The 24,303-nt window shown below is 42.9% G+C and overlaps 1 protein-coding gene across 1 annotated transcript in view; it reads left to right on the top strand.

Moving 5' to 3' along the window:
- LOC139291273 (protein diaphanous homolog 1-like) overlaps positions 1 to 24,303 on the top strand; it is an 89,215-nt gene that overhangs the window by 35,844 nt on the left and 29,068 nt on the right. The window lies entirely within an intron of this gene.

Raw genomic sequence — 24,303 nt, 5'->3', positions numbered from 1 at the left:
CTGTGTCAAAACAGCATCTCAAACAAGTTCATGAATAAACCACCCACACCTGTGTTTGTGTATGTGTTCATCTTCTCAATGTGCCCATGACTTGTTGTGCAGAGACAGAGCGCTCACTACTGGGTGAGATGAATTGGGACTTGGGGACAGAGGGAGAGATGGACAAAGGGAGGAGGGTAGAGGGAGGGATAAGGAGAAGGTCACTGATGTCCTTTGACTAGCCACCTGCTGTCCTGGCACAAAGCGCTGACACACGGGCGTACGCTCACACACGCACACCTGTCCACTCCTATCACCTTGTCCCAGTGTCACTGAGCCTTCTGCTCTAACTCCTCCATATTCATATCATAACCAGGACACCACAGACAGACAGACAGTGTGTGTGGGTGTGTATATAATTCCATCTGACCTTCAGATTCAGTCTCAGTGCACATATACACACAGACTCTTGCTCATGTCATATACATAAACATAAGTGCGCATGCACACATGGGTGATGCTAGCTGTTGATGTCAGTTAAATGTCAGTGTTGGCAGCTGTCCCATCTGCATTCACCTGTATGGCAAGTCCTAACGTCCGTCTGTCACTTCTTGATTTGACCCCCCCTCCTACCCCCTTGGCCCGTGCACCCACGCCTCTACTTTTTATTGGCTGAGACAGCCGCCTGTTCTGGTTGATGTCTAATAACCTTTTCTGAGAGCTGACTATAAAGACACTGTGGCCTTTTCATAGCCCCACACCTGTCTGTATGTCTGCCTGTGTGGATGTACTGCGTGCGTGTGTGCGTGCGTGCGTGCGTGCGTGCGTGCGTGTGTGTGTGTGAGAGAGAGAGAGAGAGAGAGAGAGAGAGAGACCAGGTCTAGTGTGTTTATTAATGTGTGTGTGTTGCTGATTTCCTGTGTGTGTTTTGAAACTGTAGTTACAACAGTTTGGTAGTTACAAATAAAACAAACTCGAAATAGAATTTCATTTAGCTTTCATTTAGTGTTTTTTTTTCTGAGTGCTAAACTAACTAAATGGGTTATAGTTCTGTGGTGGGGGCAGTGGGCAAGTAATGTAATGGGTGTATAATCAGAGTATGCCTGAACACTGTATAACACGAGCAAGACCGACTACCGCGGCCAGCCTAATTGACCCCCTCGTCTTTCCTTCTCTTGCTTGAACACATCGCTCAAGGCCTAATACATTCCTCCTGACCTCCCTATCCTTCTCCTTCTCCCTCACTTTTCCTCATCCTCCTGTTCCTCCACTTTCTCTTGCGCCTCCCATTCCTCGTTACCCAGCAAAAGCCAATCGACACCACACCGAGACACCACACCAAGGCACCACGGACCCTTCCTGACCCTTCCTCCTCCTTGCCATGGGTTTGCATGCACGCACCCCCCCCCCCCCCCCCCCCCCCCCCCAGAGTGTGTGCTTAGGGCAGAGTCAGGGGTGCCCTTTGAGGCTTGGTGGAAGAGCAGAGAGCTGATGGTGGGAGACACGTGCTCTCTGGCTGCACATGGACACATTTCCACACTTTGACACACACGCATATATTTTATCTTCTGCTCTTTATCTATGTAGTTATTTCTATTTTCAGTCCGTATCTCTAGCTATGTATGTATCTCTATCTGTTCTCTCTCGCATTGAAAGCAGGGTCAAGTTCAGTAGTTCAGCTCAGGCCAGCTATCCTTCATGCTCCTGTTCTCTCCAGCTGCTGAGCATGTCAGAATTTACAAGTCCTGGAACAATCCTGGACTAAGTGCAGAGATGATAATTAAAACCTTTATTGTTTGTATTAGTTGAAGTGAAAACTTATAGTAGGCATCCCCATAAACCACTGAAGGTGTTACCCGACACTGAGCATCAATTATTTGTAGTTAATGTCCGTGTGATGAATCTATTGGCATCTATAACCAACCTATTGTAGAGCATTTCCCAAATGTTTCCTAAATTTTGTGGTTTTAGGTTGGTTTCATTTAAATGTAGTAATGCATCTGACCTCATTTAAAAGCTTTCAACTTCACGCACACACAAGCCATGTTTCCATTAAAGCATCAAGCAAATTTGAAGCGACCTTTTGAAATGTCGCAAAACAGAAATGCGAATTAGGTGAGTCTCGTTTGGAGCGAATGAACTAGGCTTGTTGCAAAGCATAGTTTCGTCAGAAGTTGGCAGTATAGACAGTTTACACATGCATGGCTGTAATCCACTAGTAAACAGAGTAGAAGAAGTAGAAGTTGCAAACCGGAAATAAAATAAGTCGTCTTGGCTATCTAACCCATCTATGGGAGAAAAATGGATAGAGGTCTTCAGGAATTTGTTTCTATCGGTTAAGTTTTAATTGTTCTTTTATGTCAGCTAGTATTGGCCTGTTTCATGCTGTTTCATGATACTCCAAAATGCGCATAAAAACACCTTTATGGAAAATGGCTACTGGAGCCTCTCCTTCTGCCTGATAAAATTGTATTTCAGCACTGAGCCTACTTGGCTGCATATTTTCAACAGTGGTTCTGAGGTCAGGCAACAGTATAATATGTCCACACTACTATTGGAGGAAAGTTCCACCATACTTGATTTTCTTCCAGTCTAGCCTTCTTTACCTCAAGACTTTTCACCTTTCTCCTCTCAAACTACTTAACTTGCCTTGCAAACAACCATTGCAGCCAAGGCGACCGTTAGTAGTACTGTGCTGCTGAACATCTTATTCACCAGGATGGAAATACAAAACGATGCTGTCAGTGGGAAATGAGAAATATGCATTTTATAGTCAGTCGATAAATTGAGCTAGGTTTGGCTTGAGGATGCAAACTGTCAAGGTTTTCAGAAGGTGCACCACCTCTGGGAGCTGTTTGGGCATGTTCTATCAGACTTGCTTGCAGGCTACCTGCTGGCTTTCTCTCTGTGGTCCAGTGTATTAATTTTTGTGATGTTGATAAAACCACATTTTCTCAGTGACACAGATTGAGGTTGAAGGTACAATGCAAGTGGTGGGTGTCTTTGTTTCACCTAAGCACGGCCTTTTGTAAAGGACATATGTGATATTATATTCTTAATAAGACTGCATGCTGTGTTTTATGTTCCTGAGCTTTTGAATGTGATTGAACTGATGCCCAGTCTGAGATAAGGAAGCTGTTACACTGTACATCTGTCCAGCTTGATATGATATATATTCATGAGCATGTATTAGTATGTAACTAGCTAAATTCCACTGCAGTATTTGTAGTGGAGACATAATGCTATTATACTGCCATCTTCTTCCTGTTTATATTCCTGTCAGATGCATGGAAAAGACTGGTTTTCTTCCCATTGTTGTGCTTTGCAAATGTAAGTGCTTATAATCAGAGACCTGATATGACAATTTGCAATTGTAAACAGCCACGTTGTTTAGATGAGCAAGTATGTGTGACTGGAAAGCGGTTAGTGTGGGGTATAAAGTTTCAGGCAGCAAGCTTATCCCACATTCTCCCTTAAGCTACGGGTTCTCATATCCTCACTTTGATGTGCTTGTGTCTGTTTTCTACTTTTTAGTATTTGTTTGCTCCTCTCTTTCTTTTCAGAATAATAACAGTAGTAATAATAACGGGTGAACAGAATCCAAACAGAGGTTGAATTTTTTGGAAAGTGCAGGAGGACTGTGACGAGGCTAGAACTCACACACTGTTCATTTAATATGGATATATATATCCTGAACTGTCCTTTTCTCACTTTTTCATCTGTGTTTGATAGCAGGTGCCTTTTGAAGTCGGCACCTCAGATAGCCCAATTAGCAAAAGAATGAGAGAGAGAGAGAGCGAGAGATGGAAAGAGGAGGAGGAGGAGGTAGAGGGAAAAAAGAAGAGTGAGCAGAGGGAAAGGCTGGGCTAGGGGGAGCGGTGGTGATTAATTTGATTCGGGAGAAAAGAGGAGAGAAAAGGGCCAGGAGCATATATGATTATTAATCCTCATAATATGAGGATCATTTTCATATCCCAATTCTCCAGCCTTTACGCCCTTCCCTCTTTTGTGTCTTAGTCTCTATCACTGTGTTTCTGTAGTCTGTTGTAGCCTCATTTCTCTTTTTTGGAGACCCCACCCCACCTCAAGGAGTCACTTTGTGATGCCATCCACTGTATATCGCCAGCATAACACACCTAAACATGCAACAGTGCCTACCTGTATCACATTCACTTCCTATAGAATACAGACAAGTTTATTGCAGATGAATGCATGTTTGTCACTGCAAGGGTGTCTGTATGCTAGTGTATGTGCTCGAGCGAGTGGGTGGGTAAACTCAGCCACATTTACAAACCAATTATAATAAGCCTTTTGATCTCCCTGTGTTCTGAAGAAATCAATTTCCTTCTCTCTCTGCGTGTGTGTGTGTGTGTGAATTTGTGTTGCTGAGTTTCCTCTTAGGTCTATTCCATTCACTTTTTACCTTAATGAGCCACCAATCAGCAAGAAAGTTGTGTGTGTGTGCTTGCCTGGGGCCTCTCTTGGGTTGTAAACCAATCAGTTAAAGGGGATGAGATGAGATATGTAATATATTAGCAATAAAAGACATAAAAGAGGCATGGAGAATTATGGTGCAGTGTTGTTGAGTAGGTCATTACATCTTCTGCTAAACAGAGTTCACAGCATTTGGTGACTTGTTTTGTTACAGTGCACTGGCTCAAGGTCATTGTCAGTCAAAGAAAAATGTCCATGCTAATGAAATAACTCAAGCTCAAACAGTCTCCTGGCACTATTTTTTTATACACAATACAGCAGACTGATTGCAGCGCTGTCATCTGTGTGAGTGTATGATATATTGTTACAGTAGATTTACCCTTTGGCCATTCATAAGGCACCGTTCATAGACAATACATCATGTGAAAAAATAATGCAGTTAAGTGTCTCTTCTGATTATACCTGATGCTCATGCAGTCGCTGCTCCAGATTTGACAGGCTTGATAAATTACTTGCAAGTTTTTGTTGAAAATGACCACAGGTGAGAAAGGAGAAGACCCTGCTTTTCACTTCAATGGGTAGGTCCCTCCTTTCTTACCCCCCATCCGTCTCCTCCTCCTCCTTCATCCCCGTTTCATAATCTCCCCACAACCCACTTCCAGAAGATGTTTGTTTTTCACTGTTGGATCCCCTCTAGGTCACAGCCAAGAAACATTTGTGAGTTGTGTGTGCATGATTGTGTTTAATTAGGGAGAGTTTTAGATAACAGTTTATGGGATGTGTAGACTCAGAGCTGCAGTCTCCAGAGACTCTTTAAAATATGTACTAATAAAGCACTTAGATGACTAAATGAGCAATGGGCACACTGTATTAAGCCATAAGAGTTTTGTGCACGCTTGTGCAATAGTACTAAATTAGTATTGGCTTTGAAAAGCTTGTGTGTAATGTGTTTTAAATTCTCTGTAAGTGTGTGTGTATATCTCTGTGTGTATGTTTGTACTTGTAGCCCACAGTAGCTAGCCTTGTTAATAAATCATGCAGTGTTCAGGCTGGGGCTGCAGAAAGAGAAGCAGGTTAATGCAAGGGTCACTAATGCTGTAGAAAGAGCTGGGAAAAATATCACACTATTCTTTCCTTCTGTTCTCTCTTATTCATTCCATTTCTGGATGCAGCCATTTCTCCACTTATATCTGTAATCCCTATTTTCTCTCCCCACCTTTTTGCCCACAACAAATGACCACAGGATTGGATAACTATGGGTCTGTGGTGTCTGAGACGCACATAAATCTAAACAGCACCTATAGCCCATATATAGACCAGCCTTTCAATATGCAGGTATAACCTGTAAATGAAAAGATTTGATGTTTATAGGTTGTGTTCGGTGTGTTTATGTGTACCAGTGCTTAAGTTTAAATCTGAACCATACCTCATAAGCCTTCAACAGTAGCGGTGCATTAGGTTGGCTTTGCTCGCTCTCTAAGCCTCAGTGTGTATTCTCAGTGCGGCAATAGCAAGCGTTCCCTCATTCACCATCTCTTTATGGTTGAGGAACAGCCGCAAAACGCCGCTCATTCATCAGGCCTTATCAGGTTCAAACACATCTGTGTGTGCTCACATTGGCTCTCACTGCCAAATGCAACAGCTCACTCACATGCACAAGCAGAGGCATACACTTATGCATACACATGTAGGCACACACACACACACTTTTGTCCCACTCATTCTCTTCATTCCCTCCATCCCTCCCTCGTTATATCTCTCTCCTCTGTTTTACATGCAAATGAGCTAAGTGTACTCATGCCGGAGCATTACCGCTGTGTGTGCCTAATCTCCTTGCTGCCTTTTCTCTTTCCTGGAGATTATCCTGTTTTTAAACGGAATAGGCCTTCTTCGCTTCACTCGGCTCCTCTCCCAACCAGTCAGTCAGTCAGTCAGTCAGTCGGCCAGCCAGCCAGCCAGCCAGCCAGCCAGCCAGCCAGCGTTCCAGTCTCACATCCCAACACCATTACCATTTAAATGTTCCCAGTGATATGACAGCTGAGCAGGGACTGAAAGAACCTGTGTGTGTGTGTGTGTGTGTGTGTGTGTGTGTGTGTGTGTGTGTGTATGTTTGTAATCTTTGTGAGTGTGTGTTTAATTGAGGGATTGGCTGATAAGCTCAAAAGCTTGTTACAGATGCTAAATATCCCCAGTGTTCAGGATTCTGTCTCTTTTCACCTAGGCCAAGGGGGGGGGGGGGGGGTGAACAGAGATGGAAGGATGTGGGAATGAAGGGATATATGTATGCACACCTACACTCCTTCCACCCACTCTTCTTTCCTGTTTTGCTCCTCTTGGTCACAGAAGCACACTCTTTTTCCTCCCCCTCTGTTTTTCTTACATATGTATGCTTCGTGTGTGTGTGTATGTGTGTACTTACATGTGTGCATGCCTGCATCTCTGAGGTGTCAAAGCGTTTGTGAAGGTAGAGGCGCTTTCATTTTGGTATTGATAGGTTGAGGAGGAAGGGAAGTCATACTGAGGCTGTATCTATGATTAGAAACTATGTTAATCAAGAGAAAATGGAGAGATAAAGAGAGAGGAAGAAAGAGTCAAAGTGCGGTGCAGCTAAAAGTGCAGATTGACTGTGTCTGACTGCTCTGCCGCGCAGCATCGACTCCCTCTCTGCTGTTTTTGCAATATTAGCTACCTATCCCTGAGGGCAGTGAACACACACACACACACACACACACACACACACACACACACACACACACACACACACACACAGAGGAGACTTAGCCCACTTTGATGTCACTGATAGCATGCATAAAAAAATGGAGCAGTAAAGAGCAACAACTTCAAAGATGGAGTTGACAAGATAGGAGCATTAACCCCCATCTCCCTTCCTCCTTTCCCTCTTCCTCTTCTCTCTCCTGATTTCCTCATCTCTCTTCTCTTATCTCGGCCTGATAAAGGGGTTCTTATGAAAAGAGACGATGAACAAGGGATGGAACCAGAAAAATGATGGAAGTCATTTGGGGGGCGGGGGTTGGGGGGGGGATAAAGCAAGGTATAAAATGAGAAAAAGCAAGACAGATGGCAGCAACAGAGGCATTTGAAAGTGTCCTTTAAAGCCCAAAGCTCCTGTTTCAGTCGAATTGTTTAACAGTGGCCTTAAGCTGCTACTGATGCGGTGTTAGTCTAATAGCACCCCAATAACTCACTAGCATGTTCCCCATTATGCTGATGGCTCAGACCATGTCTTCAGGGTTCTCACACAATCACACATATTAAAACTATCAATTTACCCCAAACTTTGCACACACTTGTACCAACTTTCTTAAGGTGCACATTATCTTGTTTATTCCCATGTTTGTTATTTACACTTTGTGCTTGGCCAGGGTGTATGTGATCTGTGTGTGTGTGTGTGTGTGTGTGTGTGTGTGTGTGTGTGTGTGTGTGTGTGTGTGTTGTAACCCTACCCAGCTTTTATTGCAGCTGGTGTAACATGGCCCCTGGTCTCTAGCTGTGGAGGGTGTGTGTAATATGGATAACCCAGTGGCATTTACACCAGAAACCGATGGTATTTACAAAGCCTAGTGGACCAGGCCATGCTCCACTTTCTGACCTTAATCTGCTACCAGTAACCGTGTGACAGTGTGTGTGTGTGTGTGGACTAAAATGTATGTGATTATGTGTCATGGATGTGTAGGCACAAGAACTTGGACTTGAATGCATAGTTTATGTGAGTACAATAATGCTGTGTGTTTATGCTGCTGGGTCAATTACAGTTGGTTTGCTCCTGTGTCTTTGTACTCAGAGCTGCCTGTTTGTGTGTGTATGTGTGTGTGTGTTTGCATGCTGAAGCCCTTGCTCCATTACTCAGTATCTGCATGTGTCGTGTTCTATGAGACGTGGGTTCTGCTTCGCCCTGCAGGCACCTTAATTTTTCACCATGCTGTGTGCTACACTACACTGCACTGCATGAAAGTGTATGTCTACACCCTCTCCTGCTCTCGCTTCCTCCCTCTCTCTATTCATCTACCTCCCCCGTCCTCATACTCTCCCACCACAACCACCACCCACCCCTCGCCACACACACGCACCTAATCAAAGCAAGGAGCTCTCTAGATTAGCACTTGAGAAAACTCCCTAAAGACATTCCTTCATTTTGACCATTTTCAGGTACTCTCTCTCCTCCCCCCCACCTCCTCCATCCTAGCTTTGAATTTTTAACCTCCCCACTGAATAAGAGATGTGGCCGTCCTCGTGGGGAAAGGAAAGTTGGAGGGAGGGCAAGTAATGAAGGAAGGGAGAAGGTGGGGGAGGCAGAAGGGAAAAGGTTGTCCCTAAACATGCTTTCACATTTATCCCCTAAAAACTCCACTCTGTATGCTCAATAATGCATGGCCATCTCTCACTCCCCCATCCCTTTCCCCCTCCTCTCATTCCCCTCTTCCTTCATCTCCTTCATCTTCCTCTTGTCGGTTCCCCAAGCGCTCATCACTCCACCCAGCAGATTAACTGCAGGGTGAAACTGAGACTGGCAAAGCAGGGTGATGGTAGCAGGGCATCAGGGACTAACAGTAAAAGAAAGGGAGAAAGCAGATGAGTAATTTGTCATTGTGTGAAGTTACTACTTTAAGTATTGATCTGAGTGAGTGGACTTTGAAGTTGTACCATTTCAGAGGGGCTGTAGAGCGTGACTGGGCCTGAAAATTGGAGTCCGACTTCAACCAAAACCCCCAAATTCTATCTTAGCTTGAACAATTTGCCTATCAAGCCTCTAGAGGGGTGGAAGATGCAATTCTGACATGTTCCACAAGCCATTAAGTTTTTAAACAGGTACTTTTTTCCCCTTATACCTAATTTGTTGCACAGTGCGAGGTATGGGTAGTCGTAACTTTTGTGATGTGGTGATGCCTTGTTATTTTGCTGCAAACCATTTTCCCCATGGGGACAAATAAAGTATCTATCTATCTATCTATCTATCTATCTATCTATCTACAAAGCTTGTGGAGTGACTAAACCCCCATTGAATTCTCTAATAACTCTCAGTTTTTGGTCACTTTCACAGACAAAAACATCCCTTAACCCCCAACCTGCCTGTTCCTGTTTCAGTGGGGCAAGAATATGAAATATCAGTATAGACATGGTACAACCGCAATGTGCAGTGATGGAAGAAAGTAGTCAGTTGAAATGGAACTGCTTCAAGTCCTCCCTCTGAGATGAAATTACACTATCCATACCAAGCTACCGTACATGAGACATACGTTACCTATAGCTAATGTGAGTGACATGTTTTCCATGTGTGTGTGTTTTGTATGTATTGTACTTAGAAATGCTTTGTCTGCTAGAACTGTTACACTGTAGATGTGCAGTGAGCAGAGTGAACCTTTCAGGACTTGTTGTGAATGCACATGGCGTCAGCAGCAGCCGCTGTCTGTTTGGGTGAATGGTGTGGTACGCCAGAGACTTCTAAAGATCTCTCCAAGAATGTTTTCATAAGTCTGTTCTGGAAAGTTTTTGAAGAACCCAGAGAGTTTTTGCTTTCAAAGTTTCATGTTGATTTTTTGCTCTGAAGGTTTCCCCTTCCTGCTGGTTTCTTTGTTTCTAGCCTCAAAGAAGTTAGCGGTTTAATACTGCAAGAGCAACAGACCATAACAGCATTGCAAATAATAGTAATATTAAAATAATAAAATAGAACTAAAACAAGTATTGGTGGATCTCGAAAACGACTCTCAAATCATTAAAAGTGATGTGTTCTCTGTATAAAGACAGGTTTCTTTTTCTATTGCATTTAATTAGAATAAAAATCTAAAATTACAGTGTTATTGACAGTTACGTTTTAAGGATATTCAGGGCTGTAAAGCTTTCTGCATAGAACTACAAACATGCTGCTTTCTCTTTCTTCCAGACTCTGAAAAATGTGGGTAGCACTTGATTCAGCACTCCAGCTTTTATGGGAGAAAGTTACTAAAAACATAGTTGTTTGTTGGCTCACGAGGTAGTTGGCTAACCCAAGAAAGTTAAAAGCTTGCCACCACTATGGGAAAGTGCAGGTTTTTGGGAGCTCAATTGATGATAACAAGTATGCTGATTGATTGAAGCTAGTTGAAGGAAACAAACATGGGGGCCACTGCATTGTTTACAGTAGCGGGTTCAAACCTGCATTCAGAAACTCAAGACTGCTATGAAAGCCCAATAGGTCAGTATTTGTCAATAGCAAGGTTCAGTATTTAGGTTTTCAGCTTTTTCTTTCTTTTGTTTATTTGTCACTCTTAAGTTTATTGTACATAGCATTAAAATGATTTTCGAACCTGCAGGTTACTATTTAGAAAAAAGTAGGAGATAATTGTCAAAGATACGGATGGATGCAGACGAGGAGGCGGATGGAGTTATTGAGGGTAGAGCGAAGGAGAGGCACAGAATGAATGAGGCTTGGAGAAGGACGAATGGAGGCAGGAGTGATCTGTGTACGATTTGAAGAGAGCGCTGAGAGAGGGAATGAAGGAATGACAAATGATCAAAAGGTTAAGAGACATGAAGCGACAAGAGTGATTGGGGAGATGGAGATTGAGGTGAGGTAAAATGAGGAAACCGAGTTAGCTGTGGGAGCCTGTGAGTGAGGAAAGGTGAAATGAGAGAGTTGAGCAAAGAGTTGAGGTGTTGGTTGGTAATAGTGACTTACTGCATTGCCGGCTGCTGTGAGAGCTGCAGGAGAGATGACACCGCTGCTCTTAACAAAAGGAGACTTGATCAACATGTGTGTGCTGCGTGCCTTGTTCTTTGTCAGTATACAGTATGTGAGAGAACAGACATGATGGACAGAGACCTTTCTCTGCCTTTTAGTCTTTCTCTTCTCCTCTGTACCTTTCTTTCTCTATGCTTTCCCCCTCTGAGGAGTGGAACACGTCACTGCATTTTAATGCCTCACTCTTCTGACAATGTTTGGCTCTCCACTGAATCTCTCCACTTCCCTTCCCTCGCTGTTCTCCAAATAGGTTATTTAGGGCTTGGTACTTAACTGTACACAGTTAGCGGTCAGTCAGCACACACCACACACACACACACTCACTACGCCACCGGGCCTCCTTAGAGATTGTCTGCTTAATACTGCATAGCACTTAGAGGCATCAACAAGCCCTGTGGTGCTCCACTGAGGTGTAGAGCGCAAGAAAGCATGCTAATTCCCCCCAACTCTCCCCATATATCCCTTTGTGACCCCCCTCCATCCATCCATCCATCATACTACTTCCCCTACTCTGCCCCCCTCAATCTTCTCTGTAGGCAGCATGGTTTAATGAGCACAGAGAACACAACACTGTACACACAGCAACACACAATACAATATGTTACATGTTATTAATTTATACTGTGATCCAAATGTAGCTAGTTTTTCTTTTAACTTTTAGCCAAAATCAACTTGCACTTTCTGTAGGCTGTTGTGTGTATCTGCTGTAGTGCTTAAGTTCACATTTCTTGTTTTTTTTGCATGATGAAATTTCATCCGTGACCAATTATGGTGAATTAACAGCTTGGTTATTCTGTGCATTTCACAGCTGTCATTCTAGCCTCATAATGGTTACCTCTGGTAAAGTAAAAATCCTGTAAAACATGCCCTCTACTACCTAAACAGCTGACTTTACTGTATGAATAACACATTTACAGTAACATCAAATGGTTGAATCACTGTAGTAGCTTGTTTACAGGCTAATGGATATACAATGGGTTATTGTATGTTACAGCAAACATTTTGGTACTGTGTGGTAAAGGTAAAGGTTTAGGTTTGTGACATTATCAAATAGCTGCAGTACACCAAAACAGTGTTCTTATTCAAATTTGAAACATTTATTCTTCTTATTTAAGAGAAAAAGGTAGGTAATGTAAAGTAGGTAGTGAAGAGCAATGGTGTCTAGTGGTTAGCATGCTCTTACATTTGTACATAATCCTGTATGAGTTAATGACATATGTTGTGTGTATATCTATATAGTGGTAGTACCCCACATTTGTACATCATGGTACAATCAACACTACATCAACTTGAGTATCATAAAACTGTGTACATTCCCTATTTTCCAGGATTTACTTATACCATTAACCACATAAAGTCTACTCTTGGTGGTTTATTGCTCAAGTCTGTCCCAAAAAGAAAAGACAGACAGAAATGGAAGCTATTTTGCTATAAAACACACTTCTCAGCTCATCTACAAGTACAACAGAACATAAAATGAATTCATTAGTATTGGTGTCGGTAGAGCCCTCTGTTTTTATTTCTGACTGCAGTGTAATACAGAATACATCACATGGGACAGTTTGTGTGGCAGCTTTCAAACCAGGACAAGTGTGTATGTCAGGGGACCTGTGTCTGTTATGTGAGTAAGCACATATCCCCCATGAGTCCTCACTTAAAATGTATAAAGTAATGCTTAGAGTTCTTGCCACTCACCACAATAATTCATAAGCGTTTCAAGACCTGTAGTCTAGGGACTCCTTGTGCGTTTGTGTGTACGAGAGACATTGTATGTGTGTGAGAAGAATGGAAGTGTGTGTGTGTGTGTGTGTGTGTGTGTGTGTGTGTGTGTGTGTGTGTGTGTGTGTGTGTGTGTGTCTGTGTGTGTGTCTGTGTCTGTGTCTGTCATGGGGGACCACAGACACTGTCAGCTTCATTTCCCAACATCATGTTACTGAGGACAGGCCGGCCTTATGAGACCTCAAGCTGAAAAACAGTAAAGTGACATTACACACACACACAGTCATCAGGGCGAAGGGGGGAATCCTGGTCTTGTCATGCTCCGCGCCATAATCCAGTTTAGAAGGATTAATTAGGAATTAAGGAGTGTAATGTTATCAGTGCGTGATCCGTTCACATGCGTGCACACCCGTGCACATACACATATCGCACTCTGTTTGAGTGCGTATATAGGGCAAGGATTATTCAGAACTAAGAAAGAAAAGTAAAGTAATTTTTTATGATTTTTCTGACTATTACTTTCTCATTCAGTTTCTCTCTTTTCACTTTCTCTCTGCCCCTTCTCCCTCCTTCTTTGACTGCCTTACTTATTATCCTCCTTGTTACTTATTACTCCCTCCTCTTCATCCATCCTCGCACTCTTTTTCCCTTCAACTTCCTTCCCTTCATATGTTCTAGGAACATCCATAAAATGACTTTATCAGTCTTCGCCTCGCCCTTGTTTTTTGCTACTCCTTTCTACTTTCTGTGCCACCATTATCCTGTCTTTTAAGGTCCTATGTATGCTTTCAATCAGTGCTTTCATCCTTCCAGCCTGGCTTTGTCACAGAGAGAAAGAGTGTGAGAGAGATTTCTATAGCTCTGCTACTCTTTCAAGAAGGCTACGGCATTCAGGTGTGCCTCTCTGGAAGTCCATTTTGTGTCTTGCTTCCCATTTTTCATATGTTTTCTTTATTTCTATGGTGAATAGTATGACTGGGGAGCCGCACTACTTACAATTGCTTGACTTGAATTTCAGCCGCTTTGCTGTATGAAGCAGCTCTGCTTTCAGACAAGAGTTGAGTGGGTTACCTTTGTCCTTGAGACGATGCTTTCGGTCTTCCTGATTTTTTTGCTCCTGCACCCATCTAGCTGCTCATTTGTGGATGTGTGTGCACTTGTATGCCCATACTCTGTTTGTGGTTTATCTCCCACAGTGATTTTAAAGGTAGATTGATGGATGAAAGCCAATACAAAAACGAGAGGATAAACAGGAGGGGAATGGAGACGGAGTAAAAACAGTAAAATAAAAAAATAAAAAATGGGATGAGGTTATTTATGTCTGCATGAGTGTTTCCTGGACTGTAATTTTGTGTGTGTGCGCCTGCCTGCCAGATTCAGTGAAGTGTGTGTTGATACTTCCTTAGGCAGACAGTAATGATATTGTTTTTATTAATGCCTGATTAAAGTTTTAGCGTGTGGCTGCTGGAGCTCTTAGTGTTTTTCTAACACTGTGCCTCTATCAGTCATCAGCCCTCTTAACACAAACACAAATACAAAATGCTGCTTCAAAATTCCAACTTTCCTTCTGTCAGTTTTTCCCATCATGAGCAACAAGCATTCAAATCAAAACAATAGTCATCCTCTGACCACTGTGCTCACCATTATCCCTCCATCTCTCTTTTCATGGCTTTCTTTAGCTGTTTTCTGCTCCCTCCTTCCCCTTTTCTTCCTCACTGTCTGCCGCCCTCCCTCTCTCTTGTTCCCTCTGGCACTATTGGCAGCACTCTGTCTCTGTCAGGTGTGTGTGAGATAGCCTTCACGCCATTGACTTGGAGGAGATAGGCTTTTGGATGCCTCAGCCCCTACTCAACTGGTTCCTTAACTCTTCCCTTCCCAACCAATAAGAAGATAGTCACTTGTTCTAGTCGCTCTCTGTAGATTTGATTGTAGGTTAATAGACATTTAATAGATCATACTGGGTGTACTGCATGTTTTAGCCCACTGCAAATCACGTACCATAAATTGCCACCATCCATTTTCAATGCTTACCTTCTAGGCATTTATGTGTTTCTGCTCACTTCAGCACGGTATAAGAATCCACTTGTAATGATTTTAAACTTGGTTTAGATGAGTAATCCATCAGTAAACTTATTTTTGCCAAAGTTGTCTTTGTATAGTGATGTTGGTGAAAATGAAAGATGATTTGAGAGTTGGCTGCTACACACTAATATATTCATGACCTTATCAGAGGTTGTCAGAAAATCAAAGCTTGGTGACAAGCAATAGGATAAGCATAATGTAAGGAAATTTTGAGTTAATGGGAGTTCGATTGCTTCTCTCCAGGTCATAAACGCATCACACTTGCAGTCTCACGGCAGTTTCACGGTGACAATAACGTAACTTTGTCAGAAAGGGAAAAAAGCAGGCATAGAGTTAGCTGTGATGGATTATGTACCTCAAGCAAGTTTCAAGTCTTAGCAAGTTGCCTTTCATCCTGTACTGAATCAAAAAAGTTTCCAAAACCAACTCAGAACAGCAAACCTCGGTATATTGTCAGCTTATGAAATTCATATTTACACATACAGCAAACACAGAGAAACACGGGAATTTCTTTCTCTTTCTTTCTGGCTGCCTGATGTGCGTATGTTCAAAATGTACTCACCTTTTGCCCCAGGACCACTTACTCCAAAAATAAATATATAGTCTTTCTAGCTTGTCAGATGTTTGACTTTGTGTAACGTAAGAGAGCTGCCCGGTGAACCACAACAATGAGCTGAAAGCTACACATAGCTCTAGAATGGGGTGTTAATTCTCAGTTGGATCAGCAGCGCTAAAAACCTTTTACATTACATGATGCAATATTAATGTAAAAATATCATGCAATGAAGCTTTATCAGGCTAAAACATGCAAACCCATGTTTATGGGTCATTTAACATCGAATGGTACAGTAATTGCATGTGGGACATCGCATTGTTATTAACATTAGTTATTCATAAAACAATTGCATATTCATTCTAAATATTTTAGCATCTTAACTGTATTCATGCGTAAGCGATATCCTTATAATCTGAGATTCAATGTTCACAATGCTTGGCTTGTGACAGTGGTCGTAGCTCTGTTTGCTTTAAATTTGAGATTGTGTGTCTGTTTATGTGAGAGAAAGAGAGAGAAAAAAGAGAGAGTAACAAGGCCAGCTCTGCCTCCAGGCTGTTTGGCCCCAAACTCTCATCAGCCTGCTGGTGCTGAAACAGAGAACCTTCTGCCCCTTGCCACTGTACAACCACACACACACAACATAGAGCGCTACACACACACATGCACACATAAAGAAACCACATGCATTCATAGCACACACAATCAAAGTTTGTGACTAAATCATCTTCCCCATCTCTCGCCATCATCCTCACTTGTTTTATCGGTGCACCCCATCTTCTTTTATCCACCTCCCTAATCTGTCTGTGCCTCTATCAGACACTTTCTATTCCCATATCTTGCCTCTGAGACGAGCTCTCTTTTCTTACTCCTCCACTCCCTTCATCCTTATCTTGTTTCCCCGCACCCCCATACATCCACCAGCTTTAGATTACTTTGAGAATGTTTCTTGTCCCCTCTCCCCTCTTTTACATTTCTCCCTCTCTACCCCCCTCCTCATCTCACTTCTCTCCTTTCCATGTCTCCCTCTCTTCTCAGCGGTGGTTTTAATGCATTATGAAAATGGACTGGGGCTATGAAAGCGAAACAGGACAAGTTTGGCTGTTTAATGTGACTCCTTTCACTCCTCATCTGCCTCATTGGCAGCCTGCATTTGTGTGTGTGTGTGTGTGTGTGTGTGTGTGTGTGTGTGTGTGTGTGTGTGTGTGTGTGTGTGTGTGTGTGTGTGTGTGTGTGTGTGTGTGTGTGTGTGTGTGTGTGTGTGTGTGTGTGTGTGTGTGTGTGTGTGCGTGCGTGCGTGCGTGCGTGCGTGCGTGCGTGCGTGCGTGCGTGTGCGTGTGTGTGTGTGCGCGCGCGCGTGTGTGTGTGTGTACACATGCGGCTGTGTGAAGTTGTGCTTTCTTTTTTGTGTGCATATTGGTATGCGTGTGCGCACACTTGCACGTTCTTTGGCTGCTTTTTTAGCCGTTAACACTGAAAGCTCAATGTGACCAACACATCAGCTGGTCTTCAGACATGTAGTGACACACGTTCCTGCTCTTTAACATGTACTTCCAGCATTCTTTACGCACACATGCACACACTTTGGGCAAGCATTAAACTGCATGAATAATAGAATAGACAGGCAGACGGCGTGGAACACATGTTTCTACGAGACGTTTGTTAATGGAAAAGTGTTAGGGCATGGGTAGAAGGATGAAGGAAGCTGGGAAGGGGTGTTTATGAGGCAGAGGATAGGTTCTCTACCCTACAGTGTGGTGTGACCTGGATGTAAGTCTCCCCATTTCCATCTCTTACTCTTTCTCACATTTATGCCAACCTCTCCTTCACTCCCTCAACTATTCCCGCTTTGTTAATTTGTGTGAAGTTAAAGCTCTTCATCTCTGGAGAGAGAGAGAGATCATCCTGTGGAGAGAAGGAGCCAGATGAGCTGATTAGATGGATACAGATGAACTGATGGTAGATGCAGAGTGGGAGGAATACAAGTGATAAAAGAGAGGGGAAGAATTAATATGATGGAGTATTGAAACTGAGGCCAACTGGTGACAATACAGCAACTGTTGGTTAGCTGGTGTGTGGTGTTTGACTATTAAATGAAGGTGGAGACGTGTGGGCGTGTAGAGGTCATTGAGCCACCTACATACCTTAATGTCAACATACAGGATAGGTTTGATGAAGCTGTGTTCGAGCTAGAGGTTTAATGAACTTTTACTGTGCTACTTGAGAGAACAGTAGCATTGATTTAAAATAGCCTCAGTCTTTTCTTGTCATTTCTTTTTTTTCCCCTTCCGAGCCTCCCTCTTTCTGCCTCTCTGCCACCTCCTCTCTTGCTTGCTCTTTCTCTCTGATGTTGCAGAGCAAGACTGTGTGTGTGTGTGTGTGTGTGTGTGTGTGTGTGTGTGTGTGTGTGTGTGTGTGTGTGTGTGTGTGTGTGTGTGTGTGTGTGTGTGTGTGGCTGGCGGTGGATATTCTGAGCGCGGGCGGTGTATGTGTGTGCATCAGGGTTTAATTGCGGTGTGCATAGAAACGAGTGTAATTAGCCAGCGCTCGCTTCCCTGCCGCCCGGCTAACAACCAGCATCCCCTCTGTGCTTGCTCTTTCTCTCTCTGCCTTTCTTCTTTGTCTCCCTTCCTCCCTCTCTCTCTTGTCTCATGCCTGTTGCCACAACGACAAGCCCCACTTCGCCATTGTTCCCCGCTGTTCTCCAAGAACAAAGGAGGAGGCTATTAGCTCCCTGAGAGAGGAGTGGTGGAAATAGAGGAGAGGGATAGAGAAAGAGAGAAAGGATTGCTGTGAGGGTGGGATGATGAGATGAGAGTGTGAGAGAGAATTGGCGAACAAGTGAGGGAAGGAGATAGACAGGCATGGAAGAAGTGCACAAGGAGACAAAGAGATGGAGTAAGAGAGAGCAAGAGTTTGGGAGATTTACAGAGGAGGAGAAAGAAGGGCAGGGAAAGCTATAGAAAGAACATGTGAACAAGACTTTGAGAGACTTAGAGGAAGAGAGAGATTAGAGAAGGAGAAAGGATTGTGGGGCAGCAGAGCTTCTTTTTTCCTTCCTCAGGAGCAAAAAGTGAGATTGAACAAGTTATTTAATTTAATTCAGAGAAACATACTTAGCCTCGCTACACAGAGTTTCATCCCATCTACCTTTTCTCTTAATAATCTCTTTCCCTTCTCCTTCTTGCCCTTTCTCAGTCCATTACAACCAGAATTCGAGTCTTTGTGTGTTGGCATACGCACGCACAAGTGTACGCGTATACACTCTACTTTTTATACACTTAGAGCTTGTGTGTCCTTGCTTGTGAATGTGTATATGTGTTGCCTCTGTGTGAGGGTCATTAGTAGCGAGTGTAGGCGGGTAATGCGCTGTCTGCAGTGCTGGCCATCTGAATGTTAACAGATTGTAACGCAGGACAGAAAGTGAATTTGGTTTCCCAAGGAAAATGGAGCAAATTACACTTTTATAGCTCTCTGCCACTATCCTTTGCTCCCGCCATTACTCACTGGGTGAAGCGAGGGAGAGAGATGAGGGGAGGGAGAGAATAGCAGAACAAGTGATTGGGAAGATGTCCTTACTGAGGAGGACGGCGGAGGTGTGATGGTGAAACCGTGGTTTATGGGGAAATGCAGGGACAGCTTTTTAAGTAGTTGATAACCTCTATCTCTTTTTGACCTTCTTATAGAGATATAGCTCGGGGATGAATGCCTGCTATTATCCCAGGGGAAGTTTAGATAATTGTCAAGATTTCCATCCCTACCTGAAATTCACACACTTAATCCTTAAAGTATAATCCAAATGTGAACGTGTACTGTGCAGTTATTTTAGGTGTTTGTCATATTTACAGTTGTTCATTTTAAATCAGTAGGTTTTATAATATGCCAATACAGTTACAAGTGAAATGTGAGTGCTATGGTTCCTCAGACATTTCATTTTCTAATAGTGACGTAATGACATGCAATGCCACGTAAATGTCATTTGAATTTATCAGGTAAATTGTCATAGTTTACGATGATGTTTCAAATAGCAGATGCACTGTATGTACATATCAGTGATTTCTGAGCTTTGGTATGAAGAACCCTATAAAATCTTTAACCTATCCTATTTTGTCTCCTCACAGATTCCTCATTAAGTATTTACAGTTATCTGTGTAATTACTGACTGTGGTTTTCTCTATGCAACGTATGAAAACATATGTTGTCCACCTCCCCTAATAGTTACAAATTAACAGGTAAGTAATTGCTAATGATGAGTGACAACCAGTAAATGATATTGACAGATGTAAACTGTAACAGACTGAGCTAACATTACATAAGCTTTATAGTCTGACAGAACAAGCTGCTTCACAGCTCTGAATCCTGGAGATCTTAGTTAAGCTTAAAATATTGATATGATATGCTTCATAGTTTACCTGTGAGTGTCTGACTGCTGTTCATTATCTGCCACCTGTTGGTCATCTGCACTTGACTATTGCCTAAATTCTTAGATTGTTTTATTACAGTTAGATTCTTTCTGAATTGAAAAGGGCGCAGTCTGCTGAAATATCAGAACGAAACAGAGTGAGTTTACTTCAAGAAATCATGTTTGAGTGTTTGATTTTGCAAACATATGGAATTAATGTAAATAATTTGCAGTTGATTAAATTTGCATGTGACATTTAAATTGCTAAAAAAGATAAATGTGAGCACAAACATTAAATGCTGCGCATACGTAACAAAAAAAAGATCGAAATAAATAGGAATAGCCCCACTGCAAGAGTTGGCATTGCAATTGATAATACACGGCCAGTTCTGCATTATGGGAATAGAGAATTAGGGTTATGGCTACCCCATTGACCTTAGGTTAACTTAAAAGAACTGTTTAACTCATTAAAGTTTGATTTCCTTTTAAGATTCACATCGCTCATGTTCACCCTAACAGAATGCATATATTATCTAATTCACTGCTGACTTTTGACACTGTTGAGTGTTTAAATTTTAAAGACTGTGGCCAAAGTTCAGTCACTTTAATCTGAGTTATAGAATTGTACATTAGAAACAGAGATATTATATTTCAGTTTGTTTTCAGCATTACTGGTTGGTTAATATCCTAGTTTTTAAAACTTATTGAAATTCTCCAGTATATAATTGCTTTTCCATTGCTGTCATGGAGTGTTGTTGTCTAAACATAATCCATACATGTAATTAGTGTTCTTTGTCAAATTGATCAAACTGTGATGTTTTGAAAGACTGAAGTACAGTTACTGAACAGCTAAAGAGGAAAGCGACAAGAACATTATGAGAGACAGTCAGGATCCTGTCTCACCATAAAGTCGTGATGAAGTAACATGGGAGAGAGAAAGAGATGGCTTTTGAGTTGGGAATTAAAGCGAAGCTTAGCTAGAGTGAAACAGCAGTCAAGGTTGGCTCAAGGGCAACATTTCCCAGCCAGGCAGTGAATGTGTTGGTGTATAGGCACACACATTTACGCACACACATATACACCATCATATGAGGATTCACCCTCCTGACCTGGCGGCTCTATTTCCCTCCAGTGGGAGATGGGGAATATCTTTCCTGCCGATGTGTTGCTTCTTAGCATCAGAAAAATTGTATTCCTTCCTCCTGGAGGGAGCAATGATGGGGATGTGTCTCCATCACTCCAACCCCACCTGTCTCCTCCTGAATGTTTCTTTTCCTCTCCTCCCTCTTCCCTTCTTTTTGTGTCTCTCTGTCTTGCTCTTTCTTTCTCTCCCCCTCCATCTGCTACCCTCCCTGAGCTGACATTTGCTGTCAGGCAGCCTTATTATTTTGTGCTTCAGATTTCTGATTAGGATTCTCTCTTTCTCTGTGTCTTTGTCCCTCTCCCTCTCTTTGTCTCTCTCTTCTTCCTCCCGCCCTCCCTCACAAACAACTCCAATAATGTTTCCTTTCCTGCTCCTCACTTTTTTTTTGTTCTTTCTTTGCCGCATTCAATTCAGCATAATCTAATTCAGTCTATCTTCCACTATCCCATCTTCCACCTCTCTCATCTCTCACCGTTTCTCTCTGTCTCACTCTGTGTTTTTAAAGGTCAGTTTTCCTTTTCTTTTTTTCTGTTTCTCCCTCCCTCTTTCTTTCCTTCTCACCATAAAGTTCTTGCTGCAGTCGCTCCCAAGGACTCTGTGTCTGGCTTTTAATTATACTCTGTGGGCCCTCTACCCTGTCCCTGAAGAAACATGCCCGCATGCATGGACGTTGGGCAGCCTTGCGCAGAGTAAACAAATTAAGCACAACCATGATTGTCCAGCTGTTAATTCATGAAGGTTGCATATTCTCCTTGTGTTTCCTTCAAACACACATCTAGTTTGAAATTAGTTATAAGTATGTTGGAATTATTACAGCTAATTATTTAACCAGAGATTGATTATCGGGCTGCAATAGTAGGTGGATATTTCGTCCATACCGAGGTTCAGTAAAGTAGCAGGAGTTCATCATGCAACTGGACAGCAAAGGAGACAGGAGAGGGTTGTCATGGTGATAAGAATCCCTTGAGGGTATATTTTACCCCCTCATTCTCTCCACAAGTCTGTATCCTGTCCACTCACTGTGTTTTTCTTTTTCTCTCTTGCTCTCTCTCATTGCATCTTGCTGTCTTTGTCTCACTATCCCTCTTCTGTCTCTGCCTGTCACACTCTGCTCTCTATTTGTTTCTTTGTCTTCACGCCTCTCAGGCGTTTTCATCTTTCTCTTAATGTCTTCTTTTGTTCCCATCTTTCTTCTCGTTTCTCTTTCTCTCTCCTTCCGTCCGTCCCTGTGGTCCTCACCTCTTGTCCAGCCGTCGAGGGAGGGAGAAGCAGAGGAGGGAAAGGAATGCTAATTTTATCACAACAGCGACGGAGTGCAGAAGTAGAGACAGAAAGAGAGAGAGAGAGAGAGAGGGAAAATGTCACTCGTCTGAGGAAATGAGATGGCTATTGCACTGTGTATGTGTGTATGTCTCTGAATGCGTCTACCCCGAAAAGATCAGGATGACAGTCTGACTGACATTTTGTGTATTTTTCCTACGCTTTGCCTTGCTCCCCTGACGAGTAAATGATATATATGTGTATATATAGGTGTGCGTTTTTGTGTGCAGGGGGCAAGTGCTAATGTATGTACGCGTGTGTCTCTGCATTTGTTTTTGTTTTTTTCCCATCCAGTGCAAGAGCTGTTTTCTAACCTCTTTGTTTTTCAAGTCAATCATCTGTCTCTCTCACTTTTTCTTCATTCCACTGCTCGCTCGCTCTCTCTCTCTTCACCCCTCACTCATGTCGGAAATGTAATCACGTTCGGGGGCTGCAGTGAGGGAAATAGGGGGATCATGGTGGGAGGAAAAGGGGGGTGAGGGGAGAGACTTTGAAGCAAACGTGGGGAAGAGGAAGAAAAAGGCATTTGTATGTGTACCCAATTACCACTCCAGCCAGCCCAAAGTCACCTTCGCAGAGAACGGACGCACGCGCTCTCAAAATAGCTACTTCCATCCCGCCTCCTCTGTGTGTGTGTATGTGTGTTGGTTACAGTGGTGATGAGGTAGACTGAATAATGTAATGGCCTTCCTCTCGTCCGTCAGCTCAGGGCTTATTACGTGTGTGTAATTGTAGCTGTGTGTGAATGAGTGTGTGTGTGTGTCTGTCCTGTGTCTGATTGCACTAGCTGATTGAGTCCTAGCCCTGCAGATTTCAACCCAGGTCCTCAGCCTCTGATTAGGTGTTGTGATGTGTGTAAAAAGAGGAAATCGTGTGTGTGTGTGTGTGTGTGTGTGTGTGTGTGTGTGTGTGTGTGTGTGTGTGTGTGTGTGTGGGGCCTGAGCACAATGGTCTTGTCAGTGTCTGTTGCTCTGTTTCTTTGTGAGTATGTACTCAGTGCTTGTTTACGTGGGTGTGTATTCTTGTGCCTCTATCTTTGTGAGGCTTTGTGAGTTTTTAGACCTTACGAGTGAAGACGGTATTGTTTCTGAGTGAGGACATTTTGGCTATTTATTTTTAATTTTTCAAGGTGCAAATTAAGAGTTAGGACTTAAATTTTTGGTAAAGATTTTAATCAGGCCTCGATCAGTGTTAGAGGGTACAGGCTTAGGTCAGGCATGTGTACAAGTAAAGCAATGCAAATGTCTGTGTGTGTGTGTGTGTCCTTGTTAACTGTGGCCTCGTTCCGCCTTGCTTCTTAATTAAGAGATCATAGGCCTTCCAGCAATGCCTGCTATCCCACACTCCACTGGGGCAGAAAAGGACAGGAACAGAAAGAGAGAGAGAGAGTGGTAAAAAAAAAAGAAAAAACAGGAGACAGAGAGAGGACAGAAAAATGAAAAGGCTATGCGTCAAAAAATATTGAACAGAAAGAGTAATAGATTTAGAAAGGAGAGGGAGAGAAACTAAAAGAAGAATTGCTTGTGAAGGAGTGAGAAGCCAGAGCTGATGAGGGAGAAAGTAATAGAAAGTGTGAGAATGTGGATTCAGAGAGAGGGATAGTGCAGACTGATAGGATGTAGGGCCCATACACATCCTCCATTTCCCCTGCTGAATTGATGCCACTCATTTCCACAGCCGTCTATGCATCAGATGTGTGTGTTCGTGTGTGGTTTTCAAGCGGTAATCTGTTCCATCTTATTCTTTACTTTCCATCTGTATAGGATCTTTCGCTCCGTCGCTCCCCATCTCTCGCTATCACATCTGACTCCCCTCCTTGGGAATGAGTGTGCGGTTGTGTGTGTGCATATCTGTGGTAAGATACATGCCCGTATATCCTTGTATGCCTGCCTGGCTATCTCTGCCATTCTCTCTCCCTCTCTTGTCAGTGTGTG

Source organism: Enoplosus armatus, chromosome 10 (assembly GCF_043641665.1).
Source record: "Enoplosus armatus isolate fEnoArm2 chromosome 10, fEnoArm2.hap1, whole genome shotgun sequence".
Taxonomy (NCBI): Eukaryota; Metazoa; Chordata; class Actinopteri; order Centrarchiformes; family Enoplosidae; genus Enoplosus; species Enoplosus armatus.
Note: the sequence above shows the minus strand (reverse complement) of the source record. Positions and strands in the feature narration are given on the sequence as shown.